Genomic DNA, 13087 nt, shown 5'->3' on the forward strand with positions numbered 1-13087 from the left:
AATGAGTGGATGAGACTCGAAAAGTTCTAAGTATTTCATATGCGTAGTTTTGATTAACATTATTTTCATATGCATAAAAAAATATCTCATTGGAAAGACCATCCGTAATGAGTTAAAACATAGGATTTTACACGTAGGAAACTTGAGGAATATCTTTCACAACTAGGATCGAAATAATGCTGTACGAAACTGGAAAATTTTATCGAGCACAGAAAGCTGCTGAGGCATGTAGGAACTAGCGTTAGAAAATAGAGTCTAGTGTCGAGGATTTGACTCTGGCACCAGGCGAGAGCTCTTGTCTCTAGGCGCAAAAGCCAAATCGTTGGCACCGGCCTCTGTTTACTGGCGCCAAGTTCTTCTAATACCGAGCCAGAAATATGCATTCTAATTTTGACCAGTTTTTAGCACTGTTTGCTCGATCCTACTTCCTGATTGAGTTTTTCTCACTTTTCTAAAACCCGTATGTGTCTTACCTTGGAATTCATGCTCCATCTACCTGATTGAACGCTTTGTGCAACAAAGGGTACATCCGAGAATTTGAATTCACCAAACCATGGAAGCGAGTTTTTTTAACTTGCGGTGTCCCATCCACTCGCGCCAGCCTTTCATGTTTAGGCTTCCGCGCGGTGCATCCAGAAAATTAACCATGGACCCTCTTTGACTAACCCATATCCCGAACTTTAGATAACTATAGCTATGGTTAGGTTGCAAACTCATTGCATCATATTGTGCCTACTTGACTAATTGTGCATTATTTGTTGTGCATACTCTATGAGGTTTTTCCTAACCGTTTGTTTGACTTGTGTTAAGACTAAATAAACTGATTAATGACTAAAAGAACTTTGCCTAATTAATTAATTAATTAATTAGAGTAATCAAAGTCTAATAATTTAATCAGAGTTGACTTAGTACGACTTTAGGCATACCTTGTAGAGTAATAATACTGAAAGCAGTCCCAGATCGACGTTCCAGCAATGACGCCGAGATTTGGATTGCAGCGCCACTCTGTGCAGTGCAGCGCCTGGCGACAGTTCTGTCGTCTGGCGCTACATTGCAAATAGAGGCACAAGTCCTGTCGTGTTGACGACAGTTCGGTATGTTGCTCGAGTCATTACTTTGTGTCTAATTGAACAGTTTGCTAATCAATTCGAATTATTTTAATAATACCTCGTTAAGTCCTTAATTGAGTCTAGTCACATAGTCTAGCCACATGGTCTTACACAAGAGTCTTAACATGTCACCTACACTCACTACACCTATTAGTCTTAGCACACACTTTGAGTATATGTCACCGTGACCATGTCTTAAGTTCATGCATGAGTCGGTTCTTTCCGTCATTTAAGTTGGGGGGTACATTCTATTCCTAATTTTTTCATATCTCTCCATCTACATCACCTTTCTTCATATCACGATCTTCATTCTTTCTACCTGCTTCCATCCATTGCGTGTTGAATAGAGTTTGAGTCAAATAATTAACAGTCGATATCCATAATTTTCCTTTCCATAGTATTTGGTCAAGGAGAGAAGGGCGATTAATCAAGGACAACCTTTGTTCAAGTCTTACTTTTTGATAAACCGATTTGTCAAAAGAGGAAAGCTAAGAAGATAATGGCAACCCAAGAAGAAGTCAACGAACTTAAGAATCAATTGACTGATGTAATTGAGGCGTTGAAGGTTTTAACCCTCAAAATCAATGACCCTGTGAAGCAACAACAAATGGAACTTATGCAAGAAATCTTGAGCAAGCTATCTAGTGATTACAATTTTCATGGCATTAGTTCACAAGGGGTCTTGGTGGACAAGGAGCTTTTTCCGCAGAAGTTCAATGCCGACGACATCCCAAAATTCAAGGCAACAGATAACCCTTATCTTCACTTAAGAGCCTTTGAAACTATAATGAACATTAAGGGGATTGATAGGAAAGCCTTTCATTCCTTATTTTCTTTATCTCTAGTTGTCAACAATGGTTCTTTTCCCTTGACAAAGAGAAAAACTCTTCTTGGGATTCCATAACAAACACTTTCATTGATAGGTACAAGTGTAACATTCAAGATGAAACAGACCATAGACAACTTGAGATGTTAAAACAAAGAGAAAACGAAGGGTTCACTTATTTCTTTAACAAATGGAGGGAAACTTCTGCTAATATGGTTAAGGTTCCTACCGAAAAAGATTTTGTGAGGATGTTCATCAAAAACCTTCAAGGAAAATATGCAAAGCACTTAAAATATCAACACAACTTGAATACTTTCAAGGCTGTTTATAATATAGGCATTGACATTGAGGATGACCTTCTGAAAGATAATAGTGCGAGAGGAAAGAAGAACGACCATCCTTCTTCTTCCTCTCCCATTAATGAAGTACATGCTACGAACGCCTCTAAATCACGAATCCAAAGGTCGAAAAGAGTATTCACTCCACTTGTCATGAGTTACGAAACAACTTTTGAAAAACTACACCACAAAGGACTAGTCATGCCCATAGGACCTATCAAGGATCCAGTTCAAGAAGCCAGGCCACCTAAGTGGGATACTAATAAACACTGCAAATATCACCAAGGAAAGGGTCACAACACTGAGGAGTGTTGGAAACTCAAAGAAGCTATTCAAGATCTGATTGATGACAATAAAACTTCCAAAATTCTAGCCATCGCAGAAGATCAAACATCCTTTGATCCTTCACTCCTTATCACACCTGTAGGTGAGCCCATGATCGAGACAGCTTATATAACCTCTCTTGATGAAGTGGCCATGATTGAGAAGGATGAAAGTATTTTCTTAGATAATACCAGGGAAAACTCGTCAAGTCTAAAAGAGGACGTTCGAATCGAAAACTTCAAGATGTTATTGTCATGCTCTTGAATATGGTAGAAGGATTAGCAAATCGGGTGATGGTTATTGAACAAAATTCTCACCAAGGATTTAATGAAAAACTCAATGCTCCTAAGCCACATGGGAAACGAACCATTGAATAATACACACCACTAGGAATGACTTACAATGAAGCTTTTGATTGTCTTCACGATCAAGGCCTCATTCACCCCATTGGTCCCAGTCAAGACCCTCCGCCTGAAAAACGGTATCCCAATTGGGACCCAAAATCTTATTTCCAATACCATAGAGGTCGTGGTCACACCACCGAAGTATGTCTCACTCTCAAAGATCGTGTTCAAGACCTCATTGGTTCAAATCTCCTTCATGTTCCTCCGTGCGACAAGAAGGCGAAGATTAGTAACAATAACAACAGTGGCTGTAAGGGAAAGAAGAACGACTATCCTTCTTCTTCCGAAAACACCTACTCTAGTAACAGTGTTGATACTTTCGACCTTAATGAAATCTTAGCCATGGATAATCGAGGATTTAGAAAGCAACTAAGAAAAGATTTCACCCCTATTGGAATTAGCTACGATGATGCTTTCGATCGACTCCATGCAAAGGGACTCATTACTCCTATTGGACCCATTCAAGATCCCCCACTTGAGAAGAGATTGCCTAGTTGGAACCCAAATGTACGCTGCAAGTACCATCAAGGTAGGGGGTCATACTACTAAGAGCTGTTGGAAGCTAAAGGAAACAATCCAATATTTGATCGACAATAACGGGCTTCCAATACCTCCAGTCGGCAAGAACACCAAGTGATGATAAACCAAGGGATAAGAAGCAAGCTCCAACGACAAGATTTCATGATCTTTTTTTACCCTTTCCCCAATAAGTCTAGCATAGGCACCTTTCTTTTCCCTTAGATTAATCTTGTAGACTCTTTCTTTTTTCCCTTTTAATAAAATGAGCATTTATTTCCTTACATATGATCATTGCATTTCACAAAAAAAAAAAAAAAAAAAAAAAAAAAATCCATCTCAAACTAAGCACAAGGCATACCAATGGTTTAAGGCACCCCTTGTAGCCATATCATATCATCTTGACCCCTTCAAATATGCAATATTTTTTTGATAAACCACTTTGAGCCTCGTCTAACGATATACCTTTCTTTCTTCAACCCGCATCTACATAATCTAAGGATGGGATGGTGTGCAACTTATGCAATTTTCAATTTCATAAAAAGCTTGAGTGACTTCAAATGATTAAAATAGCAAAAATAAATAATAATAATAATAATAATAATAATAAAAGTGTACAAAAGGGCAAGTGTTCCAATGTCTTTGACAAGAACATGTCTTAGATATGAACACGTCTCAGATTGCGTCTCTTATCGAGTGCTCGGTACCGTGCCTGAGAAACATGAATGCCAAGTGAGTGATAGACCGCATGATTGGGATTTCCCACACTTATAAAAATAAAATAAATAAAGCAAAAAAAAAAAGAGCTGGAAAAGAGTAGAAAGCCTCAAGCATAAAAATATAAAGATTCAAAAGCAAGGTTGCACTTCTTGGGGGACTTTTCTAGGGTCTTGACCTTTTATCCCCTTCTTCTTCAACCTTTAGCCTAACCACGTTACAACCCTTAAAAAGACCTTTTTGAGGTATACAAACTTGTGCGAGGTTCGGCTAGAGCTACGTTCAGCCTGATTCCTAACGGATACGTAGGCAACCTCACATCGAGGTGAAGCCATAATAAACATGCATTCATATTTACATTTATAATTGATCATATCAAGAGATCTCCAATGCTCATCCCTATCTACTTAGAGCTAGACTTGGGGGCTTGATCCTTATATCATTAGCTTACCCACCCTAAGAGTCACCATTATTTGACTCTTTTCAATATCTTTTTCCACACACTTAGCCCTTGCAGCCTAACTTTAGTGTCACTATCACACACCCCACAGATACATGACCAAATATAATTTCCCTTAGGAACCATTTGTCATGAAATCTTAAAATAACGCTGAAGCATATCTTGTCATGTCAAAGTCGCTCATCACTCATCATTGCATCACAAAGTATGAAGTACTTAGCCTCCGCGCCTAAGTTACCTAAATACTTTCAGTATCGAGTCAACTAGGATAGTCTAAGATGTTACAATCCTTGTACTATGAGAGACAACGTTAACAGATTAAGCTCATTCAACATGCACTTTCAAAAACTTCGCTTCTTTCTTTTTTCGCGTCTTTCTTTTTTGGGAGAAAGTCGGTACCCTCCACAAAAATGACGGAAATTTTTTGCTTTTTTACATTTTTGAGTCGCACTATCACATTACAATGCACACACGAGTCATGTACACATTGAGTCATGTCGTGTTATCACATTGAGTTAACACCCCGCACACACGAGTCATATCGAGTTGAGTCAACCTCGAGTCAATCACAACGAGTCAAGTTTATACCTTGAGTCGTGTCAAGTCAATGAGTCAAGCGACATTAAACCTTAGGTCAACCCTAAGATAATTAAAGAGATTAGCAAAGTCCTACAGTCAAAGATAAATACAGGTGCATCCCTGCGGCAGCAAGAGAAGAATAGGGAAGACCCTACTCCAGCGCCAGACGATAACATCTAGTGTCTAGCAACATATTTCAGCGCCTGGCGCTAGATCCCAGCGTCTGGCGACAGAGCCAAATCGCAGCGCTAGAGACATTGCAGCGGCGACATCAACCACTCAGAGCAGTTATTTCAACCTCTTTCAGCAATTTCAAGTTCCTTGGTACGCCAATTAGCCCTATAAGCAATTTGACATGATTAAGTGGTCGGCTTGATTACAATCGTAATTAGTGATCGGCCTGACAATAGATCGTCTCACTTAGCTTAAAGCGCCTAAACATTGGCTCATCGCAAGACACCGACATACTGGTTCATAAACAGCAGAGGCACCGACATAATGGTTCACAAAAAGAAAAAGCGTCGACGTACTGGCATAGCGGAAGCAAAGTTCAAGCGAGCTTTAAAGATCGACAAGCTTTGGTCTTCGGAAGTTTTCTTCAGAATATTATCGCAACAAACAGTCAAGTATCATTAAAGCTCTTTTATTCAGAGACGCATGGACATATCATCAAAGCTCTTTTTTTTAGAGACGCGCGGACAACCCTTTCAAGCTCTTTTGTTCATAGACGCGTGGACATATCATCAAGCTCTTTTGCTCAGAGACGCGTGGGCATATCATTCAAGCTCTTTCTTTAGAGGCGCGTGGACATATCCAAAAAAAGCTCTATTGTTCAGAGACGAGTGAACATCAAAACAACAAGATGGCGTTTCATAGATTGTGGAAGGTTGTCAACAACAGCAAATACAACATGCAATAGCAACAAATCGGTTACCTTCGGAAACGTGTGCTCGACGGTGAAAGATACGCGTTTCTTAACTCTTTTATCCATTTAACTAACGCTAGTTTGCAGGTATCGGCGTTACAAGAATGATTTAGGATCGCAGAACATTCTGACTCATTCTCCGTCCCTATCGCTACTTTGACTATCGCTTTCGAAACTTGCGTGTCTCCAAACTCAGTCAAAGTGGGGGCTTTTGTAGACACCCATTTGTGTCTCCCCAAAAACAAACCCAGTGATGAGTATCTTTCACGTCGAATCATAATCGAATGAAGTGAAAGTGTGGAAAGTCTAGTGTTGCAGTTAGTTTTTTAATTCTTTTCTTTCTCTCTGTTTTTGAAAACCTATTTTAAGAAAACAGCCAATCCAGTTTGGTTTGGTCCATAGAAAGGGTCCAATAATAGTGTAGTTAGATGGGACTTGAAAAGAGCTTTCCAACGATATATTATAAGCCCAATTCCGATGAATAATGAGGAAGTTATGGTCAAATTACTAAACTGGGCCCGGTTTGATATTTATGTGCGGCCCAATGATCTAGAGGAGCGCCTAATATTGATTTATCATTCCTAATGCAATTAGAATTGATTTTAGTCTTCTAAATTCTTCTAGAAGGTTCTTTTCATTCCTAATTTAATTAGCATTGATAAATTGACTTTAGTTGACTTTTTAGAGTTTTAATCAGAATAAAAGAAGTGTTTTTAAGGAAAATACAATTTTTCCCTTCTGTACGGCTAAATTTTATCAAAATTAAGAAAACGCGTGAAATTAATTTCTAGCGCCTGAAGACAAGATTAGCGCCTGGCGCTAATCTATTTTATTCACTTCGAAACTCTGATTTGTTTTTTTATCCATCCGGCTGATTTTCTCTATAAATAGCCTCCTAAAATCTCCGTTTTCAATCACCAATTTCTAATCAATTATCTCTATCACCAACTCTCATCAAGAAATTCTTGATATATTTTCTCTCTCTATCTCTCTCTTTTCTAAACTAGCCTTTTCTCAAATACAAAATTCCGCATTCACAAGGTCTAGACACACCTAGCCAAATTCGAAGTTGCCTTCGCCCTAGATGTGAAAGGTTTGATATTTCTGAGGGTTTGGTCCCAAATCTCTATTTCAATTATTTAATTTAATTGTTTATATTTTCCTTGAAGTTACTGACGTGTGTATTTTGTTATTAGAAAGAGATACGAGTCAACCAAGTAAGTGCTTTAATTGATTTTATTGACATTATGATATAGAAATCATGTCTAGATTGTTATTATGATTCCTAGTGTCATGTTAGGGCGTTTTGATCTTTCTAATATCATGTTTAGGGTAACAACTATAATTTCTAATATCAAATATGACAATTGTGATTCCTGCGATGCTTCCTATTTTCTTCCTAATATTCATGTTAGTATCATGTTAGGGGTTAAAGCTTTGATTTTTATTGCTTAAAGACATGCTAGGGTTTGTTATTAATCTTGTTAGTATCATGCCTAGGATCTTGCTATTATGCTTTAACAAGATTATAATTATTATGATCATGATTATTATTATTATTTTAATTGTGATGATTATTATTATGTTGCTTGATTTATATTTATGATTATTGCTTGATCACACCTTTTATGCATGTTTAAAGGGAATTGGTACTTGTAATCACGCTTAATAAGATAATTAATAATCTTGTTTAGGGTTAATTTGATTATAATTCAAATGATCGTTAATAATAGTTTTATTTATGCATTAATATTGAACCTACATAGATTAAACAAGTTTAGGGTTAACCTATTAATTGCATGTTAGTTAGAAAGCGCACATGAATACGAGAAGAATAAAGTAGAGGCCTATTATTAGGGCAAGTTCAATCTCTTTTAGGTTTGATTTGTACCTTCATCCCCGAACTACAAGTCATGGTTCAAGACCTATTGGAGTTAACGATCTCCTAGATCGTTAAGGGGTGTAACCTTCACCCTGTGAACGGTTTACAAGTTCCTAAAACTTATTGGCGACTATTTTGCTCTATCTTCTTTCCCTTTGGACGCCACCGTACTTTAGTGTACGATCATAGTGGGGTTCAAGCTAGGGATAATGCTTGAAATATTCCCTATAAACCCTAATACTTGTTTGCATGTTGATTAATATGAGTTTTGAGTAGTCTTCTTGCTAGGGGATAGGTGAAGCTCAACCTTTTGGGTTAGTTATTCAAATGTGGGAGAAGCATTGATGTTTGTATTGCAATTAAATTGATTGTATGAGATTGTTTGTTTGTTCTTCATGATAGGATTAGCTACCCTTGACTTAGTAGCTTGATAGCATGATATGCTTAGTTTGACATGGAAATGTGCATTGAGCATGACATTACTTATTGCAATTTGATTATGTATCTTTTATTGCTGAACTAATGAGGAATCTAAGTTAGTAGTGTGAGTTGTTTTCTAATTTCATGAGGTTGATCTTACATATAGTCCTTGCTATATCTTGTCTTTTTCACTCCCCGTTTGTCTAATTGCCTTGGTTAAGTAGATCTCATTCCCTAGTGTCTTTAATCCATCATTTTAGAACCATAGTTTGTTTGTCTTCTTGACGAACCCCCAATTTACCAAAGACTTTGAATTAGCTTAAGTGTTAAGATCTTAGGCAACTATATCTTGTTCCTTGTGAACCGAACTCTTACTTGTCATTATGCTTGGTTTGTAGGATGTTTGTTTATAAGTGTGTTTGATTGAGTGTGGAATGTGCGACCGTTCTAACACCCAACAATTAGTACAACACATTAATTAGTTAAATGTTTATTTAGTTTTGAAAGATATTTAATTGTTTAAAGGTTTATTTAATTGATTTGAAAGATATATTTAATTGTTTTGAGGTTTAATAAATTTATGGTTAGACTAACAGCTGATAGCTAGAAAAATCATGACATAAAACTTTACAAAAGCAGTTGGTAGATAAGTAATTGGGGTTTTCCAAAAAAAAAATAACTATTGGATTGATTCGTTAATCTATCTTTAAAAGAAATTAAAGTTTGATTGATTTAACATGTTGTAAAAGATATATGTGTCATGACATAAAACACTATGAAAAAATTGGCAGAAAAATATTCTGATTGATTTGTTGCTCTATCACTAGAAGAAATTGAATTTTGATTGATATAACATGTGATAGCAGATAAATCGTGACGCAAAATGTTACAAAAAAATTGATAAAAACATAGGGTTGATTCATTGATCTATTTCAAAAAGAAAGTAAATTTTGATTAATTTATCATGTGATATAAAATAATGACATAAATATTACAAATGAATTGATAGGGAAAAAAAATAGGAAACTCTCATTGATACCACTCTAGAATTGATTTGACTTTTCCCATTGGTATAATTATCTTTTTGCCTTCTCTAATTCTCTTAACGTTTTGAGGTCATTTTAATCACGGTTGGGAAAAAAACTATGCTACGTACAGGTGTACCAATAGAATGGCAAAAAGTTATTACTATACGTACTAATGGGACCCAAAAAAAAATTGTCTTAATCCATTGAGTTATCACTAGAAGTGAGTACTTAAATATGGACATAATAAATCAAATCAGAGTAATTATCAAGGAACAAACATGCATAAAATAGATAAAATCCAAAATTCTTCGTGCCCTTCAATTAAATATCACCAATTCACCAACTAGCGTAGAACAAATCAAACGCGTTGTTTGGTTGCACGAAAAAAATAGAGGAATTTAAAATTCATGTGAATTGTGAAATAAGGGGTTTATCTGGTTGACCATAAAAATTCACAAGAATTTGCAATTCCCATAAGGCATGAGAATTAATTACCAAGCCCGCCCTTGGTAACTTACAATTCTTATGATTTACAAATGTATTCATAACAACCAAACAACTTTAGCCATTTAGTAGAAAATTTGATGCAAGAAATTAATTCCAATGAAATACAAATTTCTATTGAAATTTAATTTCTATGTCAATCAAACGACACCCAATTAAGATGAGATAAAATTTAAAATCAATAATAGTTAGAAAAAAAAAAGAAGAAGAAGAAGAATGTTTAATCAAAGCTTGTAGGTATATAAAATCAACGATATACACATATAATTACACAAAATTAAATCATCATTTGATTTAAACATGTATAAAATGAGCCTAAATTGTTATGCAAATAGGTAATTGAAAAGAAAATTAAAATATTGTAATGGTTTTACCAAGATGCGAATATTGAAGGTTTTCAAATTCAGAAAGGGAAAATTTAGTTGGCAACAAGTTTTCACTATTAGGGTTCGCCATAAGTTTTAAAAATGTAGTAATGTTGCATGTGTAAGAGTGAGAGGAATGAAAAAGGAGGAAAAAAAAGACTTATGGGGGAGAATATGATATATAGTAGAAAAGTTTGGACGATTAGGACATTTTGGTAAAATAATAAATGTAATAAATTCAATTCGATAGTTACCATGAGAATATTATAACATAAAAATATAACAATATTTTACCAAGGTGGTAGGTGGTATTATTTTTCATTTTTTTATGTTATAATTTCTTATGGTAATTATCCAATCAAGTTTAATTTATTGTGTTCATCATTTTACAGTCAAAACTTATATATATATATATATATATATATATATATATATATATATATATATATATATATATATATATATATATATATATATGAGATCCAACTTTCGATTCACTCGGAAAGACGGAAAAGCCCCTTTCCAGCTCACTTTGTTAGTCAATTTTTTACATGGTTGGATAGAACAGGGATCCCATTGATCAAAGTTTCAAATTAAAGCCGATAATTCTTGGAGTGAGACTTTCTTTTTTCAAGCAACTTGACACTGTAGTTCTTTATTTCCTTCGTCATGTCTGCCACATACCAATTTGTTTCTTCTCTCCTTGCAGGAGGAGCAAAGCTAGGAGCAGAAGGATGGACTAGAACCCTCAGCCTAAGCCTTGGCAAGGTGCGACCTCGTCTTGCTTGCTTCTGGTGAAATTTTCTACACTAGAGAATGGTCATTCTGGGTGTCAAAAAGTTTTTTTTTATTCCAAAATTAGGATGTAACGAACCAAAAGCATCCATGCTTATTTCCTTTAGTTTCAAATTAAAAAAGAGAAAAAAAAAACTTTTTCCTTTAGATTTCAATTATTAAACAAAACCTAGCTCTCAAGTAGATCTTCCTGCAAGAGTCAGAGTGCGCATTCGAGGTCTATATAAGAAAAGTTGACTATCTGAACTTTCATATATATATATATATATATATATATATATATATATATATATACATGTATATATATATACATATATATATATATATATATATATATATATATATATATATATATATATATATATATATATATATATATATATATACATTCATGTTATTATACAATATATTTTCTTCTGTAAATTTATATATGGAAAACCCTAATAATGAAAAATTGGGTCACTTATTAACTCACTTTTATAAAAGTGTGCTACATTATTCAATTATAATAAGAAGAAAAAGCAATTAAATTACTTATCTTAGAGAAACAATATATAAGTTGGTCAGTATTAAATAATTTTCTTTTATATTTTAATGGGCCATTTTTGGCTCGTAGGTCTTTTATTTCAATTTCATAAATGACCAATATTGTTTAACCAAGCTTTCTCCAATGGGACAAAATCATTGTTTTTAAAAATTTAGTCTCAACCCAATTTTTTATTTCAATTTTTGTAGTCTAGAATTTTTGAAGGGGGGAGGGTAAGAGATCACCCTAAATACCTATAGTTGGGAGGATTTGACCTTGTAATCCAAAATTAAGAATTTTTTTTTTCTTTTTACCATTGTGTAGTTTTGATTATGACATAAATCACACAACACACAAAGTACTATTTAATATATAACTCATTCATAATCCACTTAGGTAAGAAATTTGACAATAAAACTGGAAAATAATCTCTTTCAAATTCAATCTTTTTGCCATTCTTTCTCTCTCTTTTTTTTTTTTTTTTTTTAATGAATCACCATTCTTTGTCCTTAAATAAAATTACTAATTAGCATTCTTTGTCCTTAAATAATAAATCTAATTGGCATTCTTTGACTCCATGACAAATGCAGTAAGACCAAGATGTTGAAGCATGTTGTCGCTTCAAAGTTGTTTGCCATACTAAGATATGAAATTGACACCAACCGATGACTAGTAATACAAAAGGAACACTTGCATTTGCTAGGGTTGCAAACTTGCAACCAATTTCTTATCTTCCTTGGTTTTAAAAAAAAAACAAATAAAAATATATGATTTTTCTTATTTTCTTCACTCCTTTTTGGGAGGGGCCACAAAACCACTGTCTACTGGTGTTTAGTGGGCAAAGGACAAGGGCTCTAAAGGGGTAAGTTGTCAAAAAAGACCAAGTTCTGTGAACCCAATTTTCCCTTGAAAACATAGACAAATTAATTGTGGGGCCTAATATCACTTAGATAGTAGCATCATCATCCTATGCTCCTCCTAACCAAAGACAATGACCAAACTAAGTTTGGGATTATTTCATTACCTTTGTGAGCTTGTGGTCCTCCACATCTTTGAATAATCAATAGCCTAACCATTACTCCCTTGATTATTCCTATTTTATTATTACCTCTTCACTTAAGTTAATACTCTCATTCCGGAATAAATAGTCGTGTAATTATTTTAAGATATTCAAAAATAGTTTTCATCTATCTTTGAAAAGTAATATTCGTTGTTTATAACTAAATTTGATCATGACATGTCATTAATGATGAGAAGTTAGACATTGGACAAGTAATTCTATATAAATGAAATACCTTTTTTAATTGCCCTTGAGTTAATTTAATCTACCTATGATAATAATTGAATTGTTGTATGCAGTACATTGAAG

This window comes from Chenopodium quinoa, unplaced genomic scaffold, assembly GCF_001683475.1.
Source record: "Chenopodium quinoa cultivar QQ74 unplaced genomic scaffold, ASM168347v1, whole genome shotgun sequence".
Classification (NCBI taxonomy): domain Eukaryota; kingdom Viridiplantae; phylum Streptophyta; class Magnoliopsida; order Caryophyllales; family Amaranthaceae; genus Chenopodium; species Chenopodium quinoa.